Below are 23610 nucleotides of genomic sequence, written 5' to 3'. Positions count from 1 at the left end.
CTTTCAGGATTGTTTCCAGCCTTCTTTTTCATTGTCATCAGAAATCTAATCTGATCAAAATCCTTACTCAGTTTAACTCCGGGGTCATGCTACTCAGCTAACTGTATAAAAATCTTCAAATTATGTTAAATTGTCCTCGGAGCCCTGCCTCTGCCTAGCTGTGTGCATGGCAGTGCATAAACTCTATCCCGCTTTTGCTGAATGTACTTTAACGCTGCTCTGTAGGATAAAGAATCTCATTGTGTAAAACAAAAGAAATGAATCTGGTGTTTTGTCTTCACATAGAAAGCAAATATAAATATAGAAGATTAAGAAAATATATATTTGGCAAAATGTATTATGATTATATTACAGGTGGTTTTTTGGGGGGAGTTGTTTTGTTTCTTTGGCCACGACACGTGGCATGTAGGATCTTAGTCCCCAACCAGGGATTGAACCCGCAACCCCTGCACTGGAAGCACGGAGTCTTAATCACTGGATCGCCAGGGGAGTTCCTATTACAGGTGTTTTTTTTACTACTGTAATTTAAAAAATCTTGTCCTTGTTGGAATAAAGTTCAGGCATTATTAAGTAGAACAATTATACCTTTTAGATCAATAACATTTTCAACTGCTTATAGGAAAGATGCTGTGATTAAGATGAGTATCTACTGAAAGACTGTATCAAAAGAAGCCTGTGTGACTTAGCTAGTGTGTTAAAAATTGTATGTATTTCATGGACTCATAAGTAATATAAATCATACATTCCTGTAATCCCCAAAATTATATATCTAGTTCAACTCCATCATTTTACTAGTAAGGAAAAAGACCCAGAGAATAAAGAAACTGCTTAAACAGGATCATACGGATCTTGAGTGAATCAAAGGCCCACATCTTTTTTTTTTTGACCTCACAGTCACTTTTATTTTATTTTATTTTTCTTAAGATTTTTATTGGAGTATAATTGCTTTACAATGGTCTGTTAGTTTCTGCTTTATAACAAAGTGAATCAGTTATACATATACATATATCCCCATATCTCTTCCCTCTTGCATCTCCCTCCCTCCCACCCTCCCTATCCCACCCTTCTAGCTGGTCACAAAGCACCAAGCTGATCTCCCTGTGCTATGCTACTGCTTCCCACTAGCTATCTATTTTACATTTGGTAGTGTATATATGTCCATGCCATTCTCTCACTTTGTCCCAGCTTACCCTTCCCCCTCCCCGTGTCCTCAAGTCCATTCTCTAGTAGGTCTGTGTCTTTATTCCCATCTTGCCCCTAGGTTGTTCATGACCATTTTTTTTCTTTTTTAGATTCCATATATATGTGTTAGCATACGGTATTTGTTTCTCTCTTTCTGACTTACTTCACTCTGTATGACAGACTCTAGGTCTATCCACCTCACTACAAATAACTCAATTTCATTTCTTTTTATTGGCCCACATCATCTAATGCTTAAAAACCATTCCAAAATAAATTCTATACTAATTATACAAATATGCTTGATATTTGCTAGAATCAAGCTGGGCATTTAGATTGAGTTAATTTTATTTCATTAAATTCATCTTTACCTGATAGAATGTTTTATGTAAATTTGGAACTGGTGATTATGAGGTGAGACAGTAGAATCAAAACTTAGATGAGTTCCTGAAATCTCATCAGTAGTTCTTAATCTTTGATTGAACTCAGCTAAGTTTAATATACACAAAGTCAAAGTTACCTTTTCTAGGATTTTACTATCAGAGACATAATTTTGTGAGGGATTGGACTGTTCTCCAAAAATGGAAATATCTTTGGGTGGTATGAAGTGGAATCTCAGTAAGTTATTTACAGCTTAGTGTGATTCTTTTTAATGATTCATCTCTCCACTCCCATCCCAACATCTAGCATAAGCTAAAATTATCTTTTTCTTTTGGGAACGAGTTTGGATAGTAATGTGGCCAGTAGGAATGGATGATTGTAGATTATTGAAAATTGTCAAGTAATGGCATATTTGGGTCATTGCAAAGAGCAGTCAATTACAGAGTAGATGGGGGAAATTGGGGCACATGGACATGAGGAGAGAACTTCAGGAAGAAGAGAGGAAGAGCTTGGGCTCCTTGACAGCTCTCTAGAAATGATCCTTACTCTCCTCAGTCTAATAAATTAGACTCCAATATTCCTTCTAAGCCAAATTAGTGAATAGTTGTCCAACACTAAAACATTCCAGTATTATCACTAATGTTCCTAGGCTTAGTATGAGCTGTGGCAAAGCCCTGGTGGGTTGAACAGAAAAGCATCTTCAAGAGGTCAGGCAAGGTCTATGAGATGAAGGGTCTCCAGGGAATTGAGTAAGGAGTCAAGGCAGTTTATCTCATTCTACCTGCCCTTTGGCAGATTCAGGGGAAACTGGTGTGGCCAATGGCACTGTAATCCTTTCCCCTCTGAAACTGAACCTCAAGATAAGAATCAGGTGTCCTGATGTTTACGTGAGGATATCTTCATCTAGTCTGTTTCATGAAGAAGGGGAAGAGGGCTGTGAGGTACACTGCTCTCTCCCCTGTTCCATTTTCAAACCACTTTTCAGCCTCCTCCCCCAGATGTTCTTCTCTTGGGCTGCCCACAATCCCTTCAGTTTCCTCTAAACGCACCAAGCTTTTTTCTTCCTCAGGGCCTTAAACCCACTAGCTCCCCAGGTAAATTACTCTTTCTCCAGCCCTTTGCATGACTTGCTTTTTTTAAGCTGAAATATCATTTTTCCTGACTGTCCTATTACAGAAAATGTTTTCTCCTTATTTTCTTTCTCCACCCCCTTTTAATTATTTAAATGCCTTAAAGGAAGTAAATCTGGGCTCTAATTGTTTATTCTCTGGCCTCTTCTCACTAGAATGTGAGCTGCCTGTAAGGCAGGCTGTGCCTTGTTTTCTATTTCTGTCTTACCTACCACAGGACTGAATTTCTTAAAGCATGGATACTGTGCTGGTTTTAATGAGAGTTAAGTGGTATAGTTCTCAAGTCTGGAAAGGGTCAGGCTGCCACTATGCTGTGGAAGCTGGAGAGGGGGTTTGTAGACTTGCCTTGACAGAGGGGCAGGCAGGAAGCCCCTTCCGGCATGAGGTGGAGGGAGCAGCAAGAAGGGCTGCATTACAACAAAGTGAATCAGTGATACATATACATATGTTCCCATATCTCTTCCCTCTGTTGCAAAGCAGAAACTAACACACCATTGTAAAGCAATTATACTCCAAAAAAGATGTTAAAGAAGAAAAAAAATAGAGCTGCAGCCGGAGGAAATAGCATTTTCCTCAGGAAAGAGCTTGATCTCTTCTCCAGCACTGGCACAAGCTTTGGGGTGAGGCTCCAGAATTTTGCACTCTGTGAAGGGAGAGACTTTAATCTGGAAAACATGAAGGAAACATGGTTTAATCAGATGTTACCTACTGATTATTATGTCCAGAAAAAACAAACAAGCAGCCTTGTATAACCTGTGTGAAACCTGAAATTTAAGAATTGCTATCTCAAGACTGGAATCTCCTTGAAGGAAGGAATTCTGCCTTACTCATCTCTATAGTGTAAAGCCCTAGACAAAAAAAAAAAAAAAAGTGATCCATCATTTTAAAAATACTAACTGCTAATTGTCCCTAAATACTATTGCTAATACTAAATTAAATACTAACTGCTCCCTCTAGCATGAGAAGTCACCCAATAGTTAGAGTAATAACCCAAGGGAGAACATGTTGGTTAAATTTAGTTAAAACTGGCATGACTATTCCTAAGGTGATAGTCACTTCTAGCTTCCTACTTTCCTTTTCCTTCTATCTCCCAGACATTAGAATTGAATAATCCTGGGGACCAAAGGTGGTGGCAGGGCAGGAGACAGTTTACCAAGTGTTTCCTGTATAACAAACCCAGATCTACATGCATTTCTTTCAGTATTTTGTAAGAATTATATGAAATAGTCTACAAAGTTGTTATTATGTTTACTGTTAGATCTAGGACTAAATTGAGTTGCAGAGTGCTTATGTAACTCACTTACAATCACAAAACTAGGAAGTGGCAAGGCTGAAATTTGACATGACTTAATAGTTTGACTTAGAAACAAGTTCTACTTCCATTACAAGACACTTAAGTAAAATACTCTGAGAAACTGAAGAAATCACTCATGCTGGTATTACCCCTGGCCTCCCTTCATAATGGCTTCCCTTTTAAAAAGGAAGGATGGGTTTAAAAGAGTGATACTTAGACCAAAGAAGGACTCTCCAATAGCAGAATCTCAGGCAGAGTTTAAAAAATCACAGCCTGTTGTACATGTAGCTCACATCCTAGTGAGAGGAGGCCAGAGAATAAACAACAACAACAAAAATACATTAGAACCTGGAATTAATTCCTTTAAGGGATTTAAATAATTAAATGGGGGCAGAGAAAGAAAATAAAGAGAAAACAGTTTCTAAATAGGTCCAACAGGGAAAAAGATATCTGTACTGTACAAATTTGGGGGAGGAGAATGCTTCTGTGCTTATAAAGTGGCATTCACATGATTTTCCCAAGGGCCAGCCCTCAAGCTTCATCATTTCTTTTCAACCAGTCTTATTTTACATCTTATTTCCCTTGGTTATCCAATATTGTTTATCCAATATTTCCAGTATCTAGTAGTTTTTGCAGCATTCAGGAAATGTTAGTATCCAGTTTCTTGAAATGCTATTAAATAGCATTAGTTTTTCTTCTGCAAGTACAAACCTTGACTGAAGCTCCAAGTTTGCTTTGACCATATGACTGCCCGTGATAAGCATGCCAGATGTTGTCCCAATCTTTGTTGTTTCCTCTTTAAGGATCAGAGTGACAAACTGACAATCAATCCAGGTTGGCAAAGCCCAGGTCAAAGTGTTTTGTTTGAAACTCAACTTGGTCATAAAATAATCTGTAAGTCAAACTGAGTTTCCAAAAAAATCAGGGCACAAAGATAGAGACATACTCCTTTAAATTCAGTTATGAAAAGCATCTCTTGGAAGTCACTCCACAGTATTACCATAAGTTCCACAATGCACCACATCCTGTTATAACAGTGACAGATCCTAAAATCTAAATATTTTCACTTCTACGTCCATTATCTCTGTCATTTCCACAAAGGTTCTCTGAGATAAGTGTTGCTGTACCCTTTAGATAAGTAAATTAACTGACGCAAACAAGAGGAAGTCACAGCTAAGTTCCAAAACTAGGACTAATATGAATCTATGTTCTCTGGAGCACGAGAGCCTGTTGGTGGAGAACAGAGATGCTGGAATCACAGAGTTGCATTTGAATCATGCCTCCATTAAGTATTAGTCAGACAGTAGGTAAGTTCCTTAACTACTTTATGCTTTGGTTAAAATAAGGATAATAGTTGTACCTATTTTAAAGGATTATATGAGGATTAAAAAACATGATCTATGGAGTTATTAATTATTATTACTAGTCTGTCTCCAGATTCATCATTCTTTCCAGTTCCTTTCAGCTGCAACTAAACAGTCCTGCCACAGTAAGTAACTTCAGTCCAGCTGCTGACAAGGGACTATCTCGCCATTTCCCAGAATGCCTGGTGCAGACATCTTTATTGTTACCACAGACAGCATTGACAAGGAACAGCACTGTTTTTTTCCAAAACTATATCCCAAAATGAGAATGGTATTTGGTTCTGCCTTTAAGCTTACATGAATGTGAACACAACTTTGAGTCCTGATGCCTGTAAAACCAAGGTATTAGATTCTTACTAACTGCAAAGAAAGGGATATGCCTTAAGCATGTAAGCCCCCCTGTATGGTTCCTTTACGATTCTTCCAGAGGAGTGAATCCTCAATCATAGGCAACTGTGATCCCTGTGCATACAGAAAAAGAAAATTAGGTTTCTTTATAAGAGTTGCCATGAGACATGAGAAGTCACGGTCATGGGGATGCTAGACTGCAGGGACTAGATCTGAAGCAGTGTCTGGAGCAGTGGTGGAACGGGAGAGCAAGGGCTTGTGGAAGGTCCCCAAGGCAGCCCTGAATAATGAAGAGAGAGACATTTTTAAGGCACCTGTACCAAGGCCAGGGGTGGAGAGCTGGGGGACTGAGGGGCTGGGTTGGTGGTAGAGTGAAGACCTGATCATTCAGATCATACCTTTGCAAGATCGGGTAGCCGTCTTTTAGGCTATGTACTGCCCCTGTCTCAAACATGATTCTCATACAGAGAAGTCCCAGGGTAGTAAGACTTCCAGGACTCTGTGTGGGCTGCTTCCAAAGCCAGGAGGAATGCAGCAGGCTTGCCAAGAGATGAGCTGCCCCTGCCTGAAAGCAGAGGAAAACAGTTCTTTTTATTTTTTCCTTCTCCCATAGCAAAATGAAAGTATACCCAAGGCCATGGAGACCTGTTCTGCAGGACGACATGACCTTACATGTTCAAGTCTGGGCCAGGAAATAAGGCAGAATCTGCCACTTAAGCTATATATCTCATTTGGGAAAATATTTTCTATTCAGGTTTCTAGAAAATGCCATGCTGCACACTTGTGTATTTTTTTAAGCTTCTCCTTGTTTAAGATTTGATTAATGTAAACATTTGGATATGAGATAAATAGATTTTTAAAAGATAAAATTTAAAAGACAATGCTCCTTTGTTTAATAATTTAGTAACTTTTTCAATGATTTGTCAATAAACACATGGAGAGTTAGGTTTAATTCCTCTCCTTAACTCCATTTTTATGTCAGAGTCAAAACTAAAGATAGTTAAAGCATTCTAGAAAATTTAGAAAATCAGTATTTAGATTCATGTAATGACTTTTGTCAAATGTTGACTTTGGTGATAGTGAGTCTCTACCTATGTCAAAATGAATTTTAATAGTACATGAATAAATTAAAGTTTGACTAAAGTGAATAATTCTGTTAAACTCGGTTGAACTATAATTTTATTTTTTTATAAATGGTAACATAAGATAAAGAGGTGAGAGGATTCCAAATACTAAAAATAGGCCATTTCAGCCTTTCATTTTGCATGTCAACAATGTTCTGTAAATAATGTTGATATAAATAATATAATCCTTCCCTTGGAAATTGTTCTAAATATGAAGACTATCATGTTGGTCTTGATTTATTTTTAAGTGGAAACTTTAAAAATAAAACATCATTCACATGTCAATGGAGCCAGGTTATTGCTGACATTATGAACTATCCTGAAATAATTAAATTGCTAGTGGGCATCTCTCCCCCACTGTATGCAGGAGTTTTACCTAAGCACACTGGTAAACAAGCATGATTTCTGCATGGGCTGCTAATGCAGCAACTGGAGTGGACATGTGAGAAAAGATTGAGAGGATGGAAACTAGAAACACTGGAATGTGAAAAACACCACTAAAGCAGCCGAACATGCTGACAGCAAACCCAAAATGACTTTGTTGCCAGTTTTTGCTAAATTACACCTCTTTCTAAAGACATCCTACATCAATCAGCATTCAGATTCAACAAGTGCTTCCCATGGCCAATATGAGCCAAGAAAAGTATGTCAGGCATTCTTACACATTTTATCACATTTAATTCCCACCACAAATCTTCAGAGTAGGCTTTATTCCCATTGTAATTCAACTGAGGATTGGGTTTGCTCTCTCACTTTGGAGTCATGTAATTTTGTACATGCCAAATGACCTTAGACAAGGATTTGTTTTGTTTTCCTTACTGCTTTGTACCATAAAGTCCCAGGCAGATACAAGCAGTGGTTCACAATCTAGGGTGATTTTACCTCACCAGGAACATTCGACAATGTCTGAAGATTTTTTGTTTTGTTTTGGTCGCACCACGCAGCATGTGAGATCTCAGTTCCCCCACCAAGGATGGAACCCACATCCCCTGCAGTGGAAGCATGGAGTCTTAACCAGTGGAATGCCAGGGAAATCCCTGAAGACATTTTTCACGATTACAATGAGGAGAGAGCTATTGGCATCTAGTGGGTAAGGCCAAACGTGCTGCTGGACAACCCATAATGCACAGGGAAGCCCCCTGCAACAAAGAACTACCTGGCCCCAAATGTCTACAGTGCTGCGACTGAGAAACCCTGGACATAAAGAAGAAATTGGGAGACTAAGTCATGAAATAGTAAGTGTTGAATTGGCAGTAGCTCATGGTAAAAAGAACAGAAGCATTTTTAAACTGCATCTCTCTCTCAACTCATCCATTCTTTGACAATCCAGATATTTTTTGGAGGCAGCAGTGACACAGAGTTCCATTTATTCAATATTTATTAAACATCGATTGTATGCTAAATACTATCTTTGAGGACATAAAAATAAATAAGCCATTATTGCTGTCCTTAGGAAGTTCAAACTCAAGTGAAAGTCGGCTAAAAATCCAATTATTTTTATGTAATGTAAGTGCTGTAATAGAGGAAGGGAAGTCAAGGAGCCCTGTCTGGGGTAAGCAGAAAAGGCTTTTAGTTATGAAAATTAAAAAAAACACATTTTGAATATTTGGGAATTTTGACTACAAGTTGAGACTTATTTATTGTATGCTGGCAGAATAATAGTCTATTGCATTTTCAATGTGCTTAGTTATTATGTACTTTCTAATATGCTTTTAAAACCCCAGATTTCATTTCAAATTCATTCATATGGGCTTATGTTTTATCAAGTATGGACAAACCAAAAGTTATTCTCTACTATCTTTGTGAATAGGGTCATAAGTTAATAGTCTTTTTCTGTGGAAAATGGTCACTCCAATGCCAGCCCACACTCTTCAAATTCTTAGAATTTTGATAATGCATTCACTACAGTCCTTTTTAATGAAAATCAAGAGTCATGGTCTGTTTATTATAATTTTTTATTTCCTTAGCAATTTTTACATCTAGATAATTTTTATAACATTTATTGTCTAAGTTGCAACACCCAGAAAATAGATCAGCATCTCGAGTGTTATTTGAGAATAAATATGTGTTGAGTGAACCAATGAACAATTCACAGAATATCTATTATGTGATAGATGTTATGCTAGGTATTGGGGCTATGAAGAAAATCAAGGGAAAGAGACAAGTGAAAGAATGAACATGATCACTTTGCTGTGTGCAATCCCCATCCCTTCCCTTCATCCACTTAATCACCAATCATGTTGATTCTGCTCAATACCTTTTAAATCTGTGCACATCTCTTTAACTTCACTGTCACTACCCCAGTCAAAGCCACCAACATCCTTCTTTTGTGTTTTGCAATAGCTTCTTTTTTTAAAAATTAAATTTTATTGGTGTATAGTTGCTCTACAATGTAGTGTTAGTTTCTGCTGTACAGCAAAGTGAATCAGCTATACATATACACGTATCCCCTCTTTTTTAGATTTCCTTCCCATTTAGGTCACCACAGACCACAGAGTAGAGTTCTGCCAACATTCTCTCTGGCTTCAGAATAAGGAATGGCCCAGATGGAGGGAGGGAATAATCTCTTAAAATACAATTCTAATCACTTCACCTCTCTGCTTAAAACACTTCAGTGACTATGTAGGCCTTTTGTGAGAAATTAACCCTTAGAAAACCTAAACAGATCAATGCTTTGCAAGAAATCAAAGTGTTATCAAAATAACCTGAGATAGATAATTCATATTTCCTTATGGATTTATACATCTCATTTATCTCTTCAAATCTGTTGCCATATTTTTCAAAGTACTCAATAATTTCTAATAGAATACATTTTTTCTTTTAGTGTTCAACCTTTTTGTTTTTGAATCTTCTTTCTTTTTTTCCTAATTAGGTTAGCTATGGTCATATATTTTAATGTGTGTACTTTTAAACACATCATACATGTTTTAGTGATCCTATTGTTTTCCTCTTTTCTTTTTTTATTGAAGTATAGTTGATTTAAAATATTAGATTAGTTTTAGGTGTACAACATATTGATTCAGTATACTTATAGACTATACTTTATTTAAAGTTATTATAGAATATTGGCTATATTTCCTGTGCTGTACAATATATAATTGCAACTTATTTATTTTATACGTGGTAGTTTGTACCTCTTATTCCCCTACCCCAATCTTCCCCTCACCCCTACCTCCCTCTCACCACTGGTAACCACTAGTTTGTCCTCTATATCTGTGAATCTGTTTCTGTTTTGTTATATTCATTCATTGTTTATTTTTTAGATTCCACATATAAGTGATAACATACAGAATTTGTCTTTGTCTGACTTACTTTGCTTAGCATAATACCCTCCAGGCCAATCCACATTGTTGCAAATGGCAACATTTCATTTTTTATGGCTGAGTAATATTCCATGGTGTGTGTGTGTGTGTGTGTGTGTGTGTGTGTGTGTGTGTGTGTGTGTGTATCACATCTTCTTTATCGATTCATCTGTTGATGGACACTTAGGCTGCTTCCATATGATGCCAATTGTAAATAATTTTGCTATTACATTGGGTTGCATGTATCTTTTTGAATTGTTGTTTTCATTTTCCTCAATTATATACCCATGAGTGGAATTACTGGATCATATGGTAGTTTTGTTTTTAGTTTTTTGAGGAACCTTGACACCGTTTTACATAGTGACTGCACTAATTTACATTCCAACAGGAATTAAAAGGTTCCCTTTTCTCCACATCTTCAACAACAATTTATTTATTTATTTTTTGATAATGGTCATTATGTGACTATATCATTCTGTGGTGGTATGAGGTGATATCTCATTGTGGTTTTGATTTGCATGTCTCTAATGATTAGGGACGTTGAACATCTTTTCATGTGCCTTTTGACTGTCTGTGTGTCTTCTTTGGAAAAATGTCTATTCAAGTCTTTGGCTTATTTTTTAACCAAGTTGTTTGGTTTTTTGATATTGAGTTTTATGAGCTGTTTACATAATTTGGCTATTAACCCCTTATCAGTCACATATTTTGAGAATATTTTCTCCTCTCCAGTATGTTGTCTTTCCATTTTGCCAATGGTTTCCTTTGTTGTACAAAAGCTTTTAAGTATAATTAGGTCTCACTTGTTTATTTTTGCTTTTGTTTCCTTTGCCTTAGGAGACAGGTCTAAAAAATATTGCTATGATTTATGTCAGTGTTCTGCCTATGTTTTCTTCTAGGAACTTTATGTTTTTCAGTCTTGCATGTAGGGCTTTTATCCATTTTGTGTCTATTTTTCATATATGGTGTGAGAAAATATTCTAATTTCATTCTTTTACATGTAGCTGTCCAGTTTTCCCAGCACCTCTTATTGAAGTGACTGTCTTTTTCCATTGTATATTCTTGCTTCCTTTGTCATAGATTAATTGACCATAAATATGTGGGTTTATTTCTGCGCTCTCTATTCTGTTTGACTGATCTATATATCTGTTTTTGTGTCAGACGTACTGTTTTGATTATTGAAGCTTTGCAGTATAGTCTGAATTCAGGGAGCATGATACCTCCAGTTTTATTCTTTTTTCTCAAGATTTCTTTGGCTATTTGGGGTCTTTTGTGGTTCCATATCAATTTTAGGAGTACTTGTTCTATTTCTGTGAAAAGTATCATAGATACTTTGATAGGGATTGCATTAAATCTATAGATTACTTTGAGTAGTATGTACATTTAAAAATATTAATCCTTCCAATCCATGAACATGAGATATTTTTCCATTTCTTTGTATCACCTTCAATTTCCTTTAACAGTGTCATATAATGTTGAAAGTATAGGTCTTTCACCTCTGTGGTTAAGTTCGTTCCTAGGTATTTTATTCTTTATGATGTGGTTTTCAATGGGATTGTTTTTACCGCTTTCCCTTTTGGATTGTTCATTATTAGTGTATAGAAAAACAACAGATTTCTGTATATTAATTGTTGATTACTAATAAATGAATTCAGCAACTTTACTGAATTCATTTATTAGTTCGAATATTTTTTTGATGGAGACATTAGGGTTTTTTATACATAGTATCATGTGATCTGCAAATAGTGACAGATTTACTTCTCTTCCAGTTTGGATTTCTTTTATTTCTTTTCTTTATCTGAGTTTTATGGCTAGTACTTCCAATACTATGTTAAATGGAACTGGCAAGAGTGGGCATCCTTGTCTTTTTCCTGATTTTAGAGGAAAAGCTTTTAGCTTTTCACCATTGAGTAAGATGTTAGCTGCAAGTTTGTCATAAATGCCTTTATTTTGTTTAGATATGTTCCCTCTATACCAACTTTCATGAGAGTTTTTATCGTGAAAGAATGTTAAATTTTGTCAAATGCTTTTTGTGCTTCTGAGATGATCATGTTATTTTTATCTTTTATTGATGTGGTGTATCACATTGACTGATTTGCAGATATGAACCATTCTTGGATCCCTGGAATAAATCCCACTTGATCATGGTGCATGATCTTTTTAATATATTGTTGAATTAGATTTGCTAATATGTTGTTGAAGATTTTTGCCTCTATATTCATCAGAGATATTGGCCTGTAATTTTTTTTGTAGTGTCTTTGGTTTCAGTATCAGGGTAATGGTGTCCTTGTAGAATGAATTTGGGAGTGTTCTCTCCTCTTCAAGTTTTTAGAATAGTTTGAGAAGCTTAGGTATTAGGTCTTCTTTATATGTTTGGCAGAATTCCCCTGTTAAGCCATCTGGCCCTGGACTTTTGCTTGCTGGGAGTTTTTTATTACCAACTCAGTTTCACTACTAGTATTTAGTCTGTTCAGATTGTCTATTTCTTCCTAGTCCATCTGGAAAGACTGTATGTTTCTACAAATTTATCCATGTCTTCTAGGTGGTCCAATTTGTTTTTATGTAACTGTTCATATTTCTATTTTTGTGATATCAGTTGCAATTTCTCCTCTTTTATTTCTTACTTTGCTTATTTGTGTCCTCTCTCTTTTTTCCTTAATGAGCCTGGTTAAAGGCTTATCAATTTTGTTTATCTTTTCAAAAAAACAGCTCTTGATTTTAAGGATCTTTTCTATGATTTTTTAATGTCTATTTTATGTATTTATTTTCCAATCTTTGTTATTTTCTTCCTACTTCTGATTTTTGGGTTTGTTTGTTCTTATTTTTCTAATTCCTTTTGGTGGTACAATAGGGTGTTTATTTGTGATTTTTCTTGTTTCTTGAGGTAAGCCTGTATCACTAAAAATGTTATTCTTAGAACTGCTTTTCCTGCATCCCTTAGATTTGGGAAAGTTGGGTTTTTCATTTTCATTTGTCTTGAGGTATTTTCTGATTTTCTCTTTGATTTCTTCATTGGTCATGGGTTTTTTAATGGCATGTTATTTACTGTCTTCATGTTTGTTTGTATTTTTCCCATTCCCCCCCATACTAATTTCATACCCTTGTGGTCAGAAAAAAATGCTGTATATAATTTCTGTCCTCTTAAATTTGTTGAGACTTGTTTTGTGCCATAGCACGTGGTCTAACCTGGATAGCATTTTATGTGCACTTGAAAAGAATGTGTATTCTGCTGTTTTGGGGTGGAATGTTCTGTAGATACCTATTAAGTTCAACTGGTCTAATTTGTCATAAGACCACTTTCCTTATTCCCTCTGAATGATCTGTCTAAAAGATATACATGTTTTTAGTTCTCTCCCACACATTTTGTGTTTTTGATGTCATATTTTATATCTTCATGCTTATCCCTTAAATGTTTATTTTAGCTATAGTTGATTTTACAATTTTTCTCTTTTAATCCTTGTAGTAGCTTATTTAAGTGGTGGATTGACAGCATTTACTGTATATTTACTTTTACTAGGTAGATTTTTTCCTTTTCTATAAATCTTGTTTCTTGATATAAACTTTTCTTTTAAATTTAGAGAAGAGCTTTTAACATTTCTTTTAGGATAGGTTAATTACTGATGAACTCTTTTAGTTTTTGCTTTTCTGAGACGTTCTGTATCTCTCCCTCAATTCTGCATGATAATCTTGCTGTGTAGACTATCCCAGGTTGCAGGTTTTTCCCTTTTAGCAATTTAATATATCATGTCACTCCCTCTGGCCTGCAAAGTTTCTGCAAAAAAGTCTGCTGCTAGCCTTGTATGTAACTATCTGGTTTCTCTTGCTGCCTTTAGAATTCTCTGTTTATCTTTTACTTTTGCTTTTTAATTATGATATGTCCTGAAATGGGTCTCTTTGAAGTCTTCTTTTTTTATTGGAGTATAGTTGCTTTACAATGTTGTGTTAGTTTCTGCTGTAAAGCGAAGTGAATCAGCAGTATGTACACATATATCCCTTCCCTCTTGGAGCTCCCTCCCACACACCCCCATCCCACCCATCTAGGTCATCACAGAGCACCAAGCTGAGCTCCCTGTGCTATACAGCAGGTTCCCACTAGCTGTCTATTTTACGGTAGTTTATATATGTCAATCTTAATCTCCCAATTCATCCCACCTTCCTCTTCCCCAACTGTGGCCACATGTCTGTTCTCTATGTCTGTGTCTCTATTACTGCCCTGCAAATAGGTTCATCTGTACCATTTTTCTAGATTCCACGTATATGCGTTAATATACAATATTTCTTTTTTTCTTTCTGACTTATTTCACTCTGTATGACAGACTCTAGGTGCATCCACATCTCTACAAATGACCAAATTTCTTTCCTTTTTATGGCTGAGTAATATTTCATTGTATATATGTATCACACTTTTTTATTCATTCATCTGTAGATGGGCATTTAGGTTGTTTCTATGTCCTGGCTATTGTAAATAGTACTGCAATGAATATATATGGGTCTTGTTTTTGTATCCATTCAGCCAGTGTGTGTCTTTTGGCTGGAGTGTTTAATCCATTTTCATTTAAGGTAATTATCTCTATGTATGTTCCTATTACCATTTTCTTAATTGTTTTGGGTTTGTTTTTAGAGGTCTTTTTCTTCTCTTGTGTTTCTTGCCTAGATAAGTTCTTTTAGAATTTGTTGTAAAGCTGGTCTGGTGGTGTTGAATTCTCTTAGTTTTTGCTTGTCTGTAAAAGCTTTTGATTTCTCTGTCAAATCTGAATGAGAGCCTTGCTGAGGAGAGTAATCTTGGTTGTAGGTTTTTCCCCTTCATCACTTTAAATATATCCTGCTACTCCCTTCTGGCATGCAGAGTTTTATCTGAAAGAGCAGCTAATAACTTTATGTGGATTCCCTTGCATGTTATTTGTTGCTTTTCCCTTGTTGATTTTAATATTTTTATTTGTATTTGTTAATTTGATTAGTATTGTTTCAGTGTGTTTCTCTTGGGTTTATCCTGTATGGGACTCTCTGTGCTTCCTGGGCTTGATTGGCTATTTCCTTTCTGATGTTAGGGAAATTTTTGACTATAGTGTCTTCAAATATTTTCTCAGACCATTTTTCTTTCTCTTCTTCTTCTGGGACCCCTATAATTCAAATGTTGGTGCATTTAATGTTGTCCCAGAGGTCTCTGCTACTGTTTTCATTCTTTTTCCTTTATTCTGCTCCTTGGCAGTTATTTCTACCATCTTCTCTTCTAGCTCACTTATTCTTTCTTCTGCTTCAGTTATTCTGCTCTTGATTCTTTCTAGTGTATTTTTCATTTGAGTTATTGTTTTCTCTATCACCATTTGTTTGTTCTTGAGTTATTCTAAGTCCTTGCTAAACATTTCTTGTATTTTCTCAATCTTGGGCCTCCATTCTATTTCTGAGATATTTGATCATCTTTACTATCATTATTCTGAATTCTTTTTCAGGTAGGTTGCCTATTTCTTCTTCATTTATTTGGTCTTATAGGTTTTTACCTTGTTCCTTCGTCTGTAACATCTTTTTTTGTTGTCTCATTTTTTTTTGATGGGTGGGGCTGTGTTCATGTCTTACTGGTTGTTTGGCCTGAAGGGTCCAGCACTGGAGTTTGCAGGCAGTGAGGTGGAGCCAGGTCTTGGTGCTGAGTTGAGGACCTCTGGGAGACCTCACTCCAATGAATATTCCCTGGGGTCTGAGGTTCTCTGTTAGTCCAGTGGTTTGGAGTTGGAACTCCCACCGCAGGATTTCAGGCCCGAACCCCAGCCTTGGAAACAAGATGCCACAAACTACCCAGCATGGAAAAAAATAAAAGAGCAGAAGAATAACAAAGAATAAACAATAAAGTAAAATTAGAAAAATAAAAAATATATTGGAGAAAATAAAAATTTAAATGAAATAGCAACAACAAGGCAAGACAGAACGAAAACAGTAAAAAAAAAAAAAAAAAAAAGAAGGCTGGAAAAAGTCTTGGGGGGCAGGCTTGTGGGTGGAGGGCTTAGCCATGGACAGGTACTAGGCTCAGGACCTGCACAGCTGGAAAAGGCCCTGGGGGTGTGTGGTGGGGGGCAGGACTTATGCTCAGTGCCAATGGAGGGGAACTGGAGTGCAGAGGTTCATGCCTGGGACCCCAGCAGACTCATTGGGGCCTGAGTGGGCAGGGAAAATGCTAGCCACATTCTCCTCTAATCCCTCAAACCCCTGAAGGTCTCTCCCCATCCCTGCTAATCCCCACTCTGTGCATAGGCCCCTCCAAGCATGGGAATCCTTCCCCCCAACCACCTCCCCTCAGGGGCACTGGTCCTATACCGCCTGCACTTTTCCTCCCCATTTTCCTCACTCCCATGCTCCCAGGACTAGTGTGGCTGGAGGGGACCCCAGAGGGCTGAGATTTAGGCCTGGGACACCAGCAGGCTTGCTGGGGCCCATGCGGGCAAGGGACACACTAGCTTCATTCCCCTCCAATCCTCCAAATGTCTCTCCTCATCTCTGCTAATCCCCACTCTGTGGGTAGGCCCCTCTGATCATGGGAACCCCTCCCCTCCCCCAGGTGTCCCTCAGGGTGCTGGTCCTGTTCCGCCTCCACTTTTCCTCCCCCACTCTTTTCAAAACGTCCACATCCTACCTGGTTGCACAGTGATTCTTCCCATCCCGTTAGGTGTCAGAGGTCCCCCACCAGTGCCTGGTAGGTGCCCTAGTTTTTGGGAGATATGAACTCCATGTCCTCCTACTCTGCCTTGACTCCTCTGGATTCTTTGTTTGAGACTCTTGGATATCTGTCTCCTCTTTCAGGTTTAGGAAGTTTTCAGCCACAATTTCATCATATACATTTCTGACCCTTTTCTTTCTCTCTTCTATTTCTGGGACCCCTTATAATGTGAATGTTAGTGTGCTTAATTTTGTCTCTGATGTCATATAAGCTATTATCATTTTTTAAAATTTGTTTTCCTTTTTGCTTTTCTTATTGAGTGATTTCCATTATTCTATCTTACAGATCACTTATGTTTTCTTATGTATCATCTAATCTGTTCATTCCTTCTAGTGGTTTCTCATTTCAGTTATTGTATTCTTCAGCTCTGACTTTTTAAAAAATATTTTCTTGTTCCTTGTTAAAATTCTCACGTTGTTATCTATTCTTTTCCTTAGTTCCATTAGCATTCTTATTACTAATGCCTTGAATTCTTTAACGGGTAAATTATTTATTTGTTTTATTAGTTGTTTTTTCCTCTGTTTTCTCATCTTGCTTAACTTTCTCTGTCTATGAAATTAGGTGAAACAGTTGCCCTGGTCTAAATGGGTATCCTTCTGTGAAAGTGTCCTTATGCAGTCTATATGTGTCTAGTGTCTTTGGTGGGAGAGCTGGATCTGAAGTGAGTATGGGTCACATATTCCCCCAGGGTGTGTTGGCAGCTATCACTTTGATGTGAGCTGGGGCTATTCCTATGCTCAGTGGCTGTCACCACCTTAGGGTCACAAGGTGCTGGAGCAGAAGCCCTGGAGGTCATGTCTGAGCTAGTTCTAGTCCGTCTAAGTGTGCTCTCTTTCCCATCCCATCAGTGGTAAATTCGCCCCAGAGAGGAGCAGCACTGAAGCAAGAGAGGCCAGAGTGGTTGCTTGGCATGGGCCACGGTGTGTGCTAAGGCAGAACTGTCACACCAGTTAGTGCTGCAGACTGCTCCCAATCTGTCATCTCCATGAATGCATGTAATGGCTGCCCTAATCCAGTTTGGAGGCTTTGCCAGGTCCAAGTCGGTTCCATACCCCTCAATGGCACACTCTCCTTGGCAATAGCAGCTTTTGCAATAGTGTGAAGCTGTGCAGGAGTTAGACATGCCAGAGTGGGTGCTTGGCTTGGCCTGTGTGCCCTGGGGCGGTCACAGGAAACCAGCCAGAGTTCCAGGCATTTCAATCTGCTTCTGCCACCTTGTTTTGGGAGTAAGCAAGTGTGTATACATGGAGTCACACACTTTTCTTACAACTCCACTGTCAGTCCTACTGGCTTTAAAACCACTTAAGTATACTCATCCTCCTGGCATCAATCCCAAGGGTTGGGGCACCCAATATGTAGTTCAAATCACTCATTCCCCAGGGAGGATCTCCAATCCCATGTAATCCCCCTAGTTCTCTGTGTCCCCTCCCAGGGGCACAGGTCCAAACCTGATCACTTCTCTTTTCTTCCTACCTGATTCCATGTAGCTCTTTTTTACAGCTTTGATTGTATAAAAGTCTTTCTGCCAGTGTCCAGTCTGTTTTCAGTGACAATTATTGCACACATAGATGTATTTTTTATCTGTTCATGAGGGAAAGTGAGCTCAACATTCTCCTACTCTTTGGTGAACTTGATCTCTGAGGTTATTTTTCTCTTTTTTAAATCATTAGTTTCTAAGAGTCTATCATTGTCCCTTTTTTTTAACATCTTTATTGGAGTATAATTGTTTTACAATGGTGTGTTAGTTTCTGCTTTATAACACAGTGGATCAGTTATGCATATACATATGTTCCCATATCTCTTCCCTCCTGCACCTCCCTCCCTCCCACCCTCCCTATCCCACCCCTCTAGGTGGTCACAAAGCACCGAGCATATGTCCCTGTGCTATGTGGCTGCTTCCCACTAGTTATCTATTCTACGTTTGGTAGTGTGTATATGTCCATGCCACTCTCTCACTTTGTCATAGCTTACTCTTCCCCCTCACCATATCCTCAAGTCCATTCTCTAGTGGGTCTGTGTCTTTATTCCTGTCTTACCCCTAAGTTCTTCATGACATTTTTTTCTTAGATTCCATATATATGTGTTAGCATATGGTATTTGTCTTTCTCTTTCTGACTTACATCACTCTGTATGACAGATTCTAGGTCCATCCACCTCACTACAAATAACTCAATTTCATTTCTTTTTATTGGCCCACATCATCTAATGCTTAAAAACCATTCCAAAATAAATTCTACACTAATTATACAAATATGCTTGATATTTGCTAGAATCAAGCTGGGCATTTAGATTGAGTTAATTTTATTTCATTAAATTCATGCTCTCCCCCTGCCATTTGCCCACACACAGACATACTCACCTACAACCCATTCTTCACATTGTGCCAAGTGATCTGTCTAAATGTGCATATGATCAATTGACCCTCTTCCTTTAAAAAATTTTACGTCTCCTTATGGCCCTGAGGAGAACTTCAAATTCTTATAATTAGCTTGTTGGACTGTCTCAATTTGGAGGCACATAACCTTGAAATGGTTTTAATTTTCTCCATTCACTGCTAGTGGTCAATATCAACACTTCCTGTTCAGGAGCAGGGTCTTTCATGACATATTGGGCAGACTCTTCAACCCCAGGTAATTTTTGTCTATTAAAAGTCTATCAGATTTAGCAACCTAAGTGTCCATCGACAGATGAATGGATAAAGAAGATGTGGCACATATATACAATGGAATATTACTCAGCCATTAAAAGAAAGGAAATTGAGTTATTTGTAGTGAGGTGGATGGACCTAGAGACTGTCATACAGAGTGAAGTAAGTCAGAAAGAGAAAAACAAAAACCATATGCTAACACATATATATGGAATCTAAAAAAAAAATGGTTCTGAAGAACCTAGGGGTAGGACAGGAATAAAGACACAGATGTAGAGAATGGACTTGAGGACATGGGGACAGGGAAAGGTAAGCTGGGACAAAGTGAGAGAGTGGCATTGACATATATACACTACCACATGTAAAATAGATAGCTAGTGAGATGCAGCCACATAGCACAGGGAGATCAGCCTGTTGCTTTGTGACCACCTAGAGGGGCAGGGTAGGGAGGGTAGGAGCGAGATGCAAGAGGGAGGGGATATGGGGATATATGTATACATATAGATGATTCACTTTGTTATACAGCAGAAACTAACACAATAAGGTAAAGCAAATATACTCCAATAAAGATATTAAAAAAAAAAAAAGAAAAGAAAAAGGACACAGTATGGAGTGGTAAACCCATAGGAGGTTTAAAAGATATTGATGATTCTTGATCTCTTGAGTTAGGTCATGTGTTTGTTTTAGGGTTGTTTTTTTAAAACATATATATTAAACTAAAACATCTATCAAGTTTAAAACTCAAATCTCCTAGTGGAGATTAATCTCATCTCCTCTGTTCCTCTTGTTAGTTAGCTGGGTGGAGTTGGAGGAGGGAGGTTCTTGCACTCTCAGCTTGGGTGAGACCAGAAGAAGCATGATCTGCCTCTGAGATAACTTCCTTTTCTTCACTTTTTAAAGCCCTAACTCCCAAGCTATGCAAGGCAGAGTAAGGGCAGACAACATTTGTCCTTCCCTAAATCATGTTGGGTGCTGTTGCAGTCCTCTCTCTGTTGGTTGTTGCAGCCTCTCTGGCTAACACTGACTTAGCCCTTCTTCATTTTCTGGTTTCTACTTTTCTATTAAATTTTATCAGAAAAGAGGCACTATTTCATCCTTCAGTTTTGGTAGGAGTCAGTCACAGGGATAATATGTGTCTACAGAATAGGCCTCTTTAAGGTGTGGACAGACTCCTCCAGAATGCCACTTCAATGACAGGTAGATCTTGATGACAGCCACACTGTATCAGGGAGGTTACGGTGCCATGAAAATATGATGCTCAAATCTCTTGCTGCAGGGAGCATAATTGACTGGTGGCCTCAGCTGCTGCTCTTCTGGGTGGCATGCTAGGACCATGCTTCTCATGGGTTCTTCCCAGCTAATAGATGAGTGTAGTCAAAGAACTAATGAAGGACTATTCCTGCAAAACACAGACTCTTTTAGTGGGTGGCTTTGTTTGGGAACTTCCAACTGGCTGAAATTTTCATAGTACTGGGCTGTGGTCTGAGACTCTTATTACTCAGTTCCTTTCACTTTCTCAAGACCTCCTTGTCTTCACAGGTTTAAGACTTGTACCATGGACTAAAGGCTCTCCCTGCCTTCTCTGGTGTTGTCCCCTTAATTCTTAATTGACATCTCCTTCACTAAATCAAATCTCATCTTGATATCTGCTTCTCACAGGAACTGAACTAACACAAGTGGAGCCTGGAGTGATCCAAGAAAAAGGCAGTAAGATGGCAATTTGGGACTGTCTTGCTCATTGCCCAGGGAGGATGCCATCCTGAGTGGTGTATATAGTACATGGGTAGTCTCTGGCACAAGGTGTCATCTCAGATGCTAAAGATTTCACAAGTCGTGACCTGGAGAAACTCCCCCATGGTGGGGAGCATCACTGCAGGTACACAATTCAAGTTTTTGAAAAATTTGGGAGGTGCAATGTCTCGGGGACAGAGAAGTGGGTCAGTGACTGCTAAACTATAGTGATGTCCTATGCAAGGATAATGAAAAACTGAGGACCTTTAACAAGCATTTAAAGGCTATGTGTGAGAGCCAGAGGGCTTCTTTAATACCTTATCTCCTGCAGTGGGAAAGCTGACACAGCTGAGTAGCTGACCAGCCATCTGAATTTTGAAGTTGGAGCTCCTAAGATGTAAAAAAATGGTGAGAAAGCTTGGAAAAAGTTGAGAAAACTGGGGACCCTGATAAATGGTATGAGGGCATCAAGAAGTATGACAATGAGTATGAGAATGTTGGCTCTGTACACACACCATAGCCCCCTTGACAATCCTCAGAGCTTGTAGCAGGTAGCTAACCTTCCCTAGTAAGAGCTAACTAACACTTTCCCCTATACTGGAAGATGCAGCAGAGACTTCTTCCCAACAATACAAGAGGCACCCACCCTATAAGAGCTACTCCTACTTTATCTCCTGTAATCCAGACTGATAACCAGTTGAAGATATGCTGGGTCTGATAAGAGAAGGAAGGAGGAGGAGCCACAAAATCTGGCTAGCCTATACCACTATTGTATTCTGAGGGTATTTGATCAAGGGAGATGGAATGAAAGAGTGGATAAGCAAGAATTCATTGACTTGGGGGAAAATTCTCAAGACACTGGATTTAACATCCACCCTGGCAAGGACCCTAAGGGATGAGGCAAATTCACTACTAGGGTGGCTATTGGAAACCTGGAGAAATTGATGGCCCAGTTTGAGTAAAGTGCAAATGCTTGAATCCTGGAAGACAGCAGAGGAAGGAATAAAGGGGCTGAGGCATGTGGACATGCCAGCATGGATATATTCTGTGAGGGCAGAAGAGCCAGCAGAATTCTGTTTGGCAGGAAGGCCCAGAGGACACACCATTCACCAAGGCCATCAGGAATGTACTGATGACAAGCACAGCAGTTTAGTGGGAGCTCTCCTCTGCAGGCCAGTGCTTAGAGTGGGAGAGGAAGTCACAGAGCTGACAGAGCTGGCCTTGTTAGTGTCCATGGGGATGACAGAACCTTGAGGTAAGATGTTAGGTGGCTGCCCTTAGCTCTTAACTGCCAGAAGCCAGGAGACCATAATTACAACTGGCAGGTAGAGAGAGCAGTCAGGAGGGCTTGATCTTCAGGGAGTTTTGTAGATGGTTAACTGAGCATATCGTTCCCAGGAGCAAAATGGACAGCAGCCAAAAAGGGAGCCATAAAAACCTACAGCCAGAAAAAGGAAGGAGGAGCGCGAGGCTGAAGACAGCTATCCCAATACAAAGTCAAAATTCCTTGCTCAGTTCCCAGACCTAAGCCAAATTTCAGATGCTGATTGATATGGTTCATCCTGGGAGGGATGGCACCTCCATTAAATACCTAAAAGATGCAGAGCTCATGGTCACTGTCATATCTCCATTTAAGTCATAAGCTGGCCTCTACAGAAACAAGACGGATCCTGGAGACAGACTGCAGTGTGCCCCAAGCTCAGCTGCCTGGTAAACCTGATCAGTGACTATGTGCTCATCAGACAGGACAAGGAGAAGGTGGCTAGTGCAGTGAAGACAGATGCACCCCAGTTCCAATGAGTCTCCTCCCACCCAACTGGACTGTCCTTCTTTGCCTCCTTTCCCTCACCGGTGCCCGTCTCTTCCCACCTTCTCACTTTCTCTCCCCTTAATCCTTACAGTAAGTCTCCTATGCATCCAATCTTGTCTTGAGTCTGCTTTTAGGAGGGTCCAAACTAACACAGGAGCCTTTGGTGTTAGTCTATGAAGAAAAAAGCCAGAAAGAGTAAGAAACTCCATCAGGGCTTGTTTTTCTTGAAGAATTATTTTCCTTTGGATATTTTCCCCAGATCTCTGGTAAACAATCTCAAGTAATGTGTTGTTTGTCCCCAAGCTATCCCTATACTCTCAGACTAGGAATTCTATTTCCTAAGGCTACTCCCGTCCACAGCAGAACTATAAATTTTAACTACAGCTGGGCTTGAAGAATGTGAGTCCAATTCAGGCCTCCCAGGCCAGAGGCCTTCAGTTTATGCTCAGGGCTCCCATTCCAAATCAACTGCAACTGATGATCATTAAAGTGAAAGGAAAACTGCTGATCTTAGTCTGTGTGGTCTCCCCCTCCCTCCCTTTACTCGTATTCTTCATAGTATTGTAGGTTGCCCATCCGGGAGCCTCAAGGCCTGTT

At 38.8% G+C, this 23610-nt stretch overlaps 1 long non-coding RNA gene across 1 annotated transcript; it reads left to right on the top strand.

Annotated features, from left to right (window-relative positions):
- Positions 1 to 5185: 5185 nt before the first annotated feature.
- LOC136794584 (uncharacterized) lies at positions 5186 to 21348 on the top strand. The gene is made up of 3 exons (XR_010841567.1): positions 5186 to 5291; positions 7765 to 8055; positions 21132 to 21348. It is a non-coding gene; the product is annotated as an uncharacterized lncRNA (long non-coding RNA).
- The last annotated feature ends 2262 nt before the right edge of the window (positions 21349 to 23610 follow it).

This window comes from Kogia breviceps, chromosome 7 (assembly GCF_026419965.1).
Source record: "Kogia breviceps isolate mKogBre1 chromosome 7, mKogBre1 haplotype 1, whole genome shotgun sequence".
NCBI lineage: Eukaryota > Metazoa > Chordata > Mammalia > Artiodactyla > Physeteridae > Kogia > Kogia breviceps.
The sequence above is the reverse complement of the archived record's forward strand: the minus strand, read 5'-3'. Positions and strand labels throughout refer to the sequence as shown.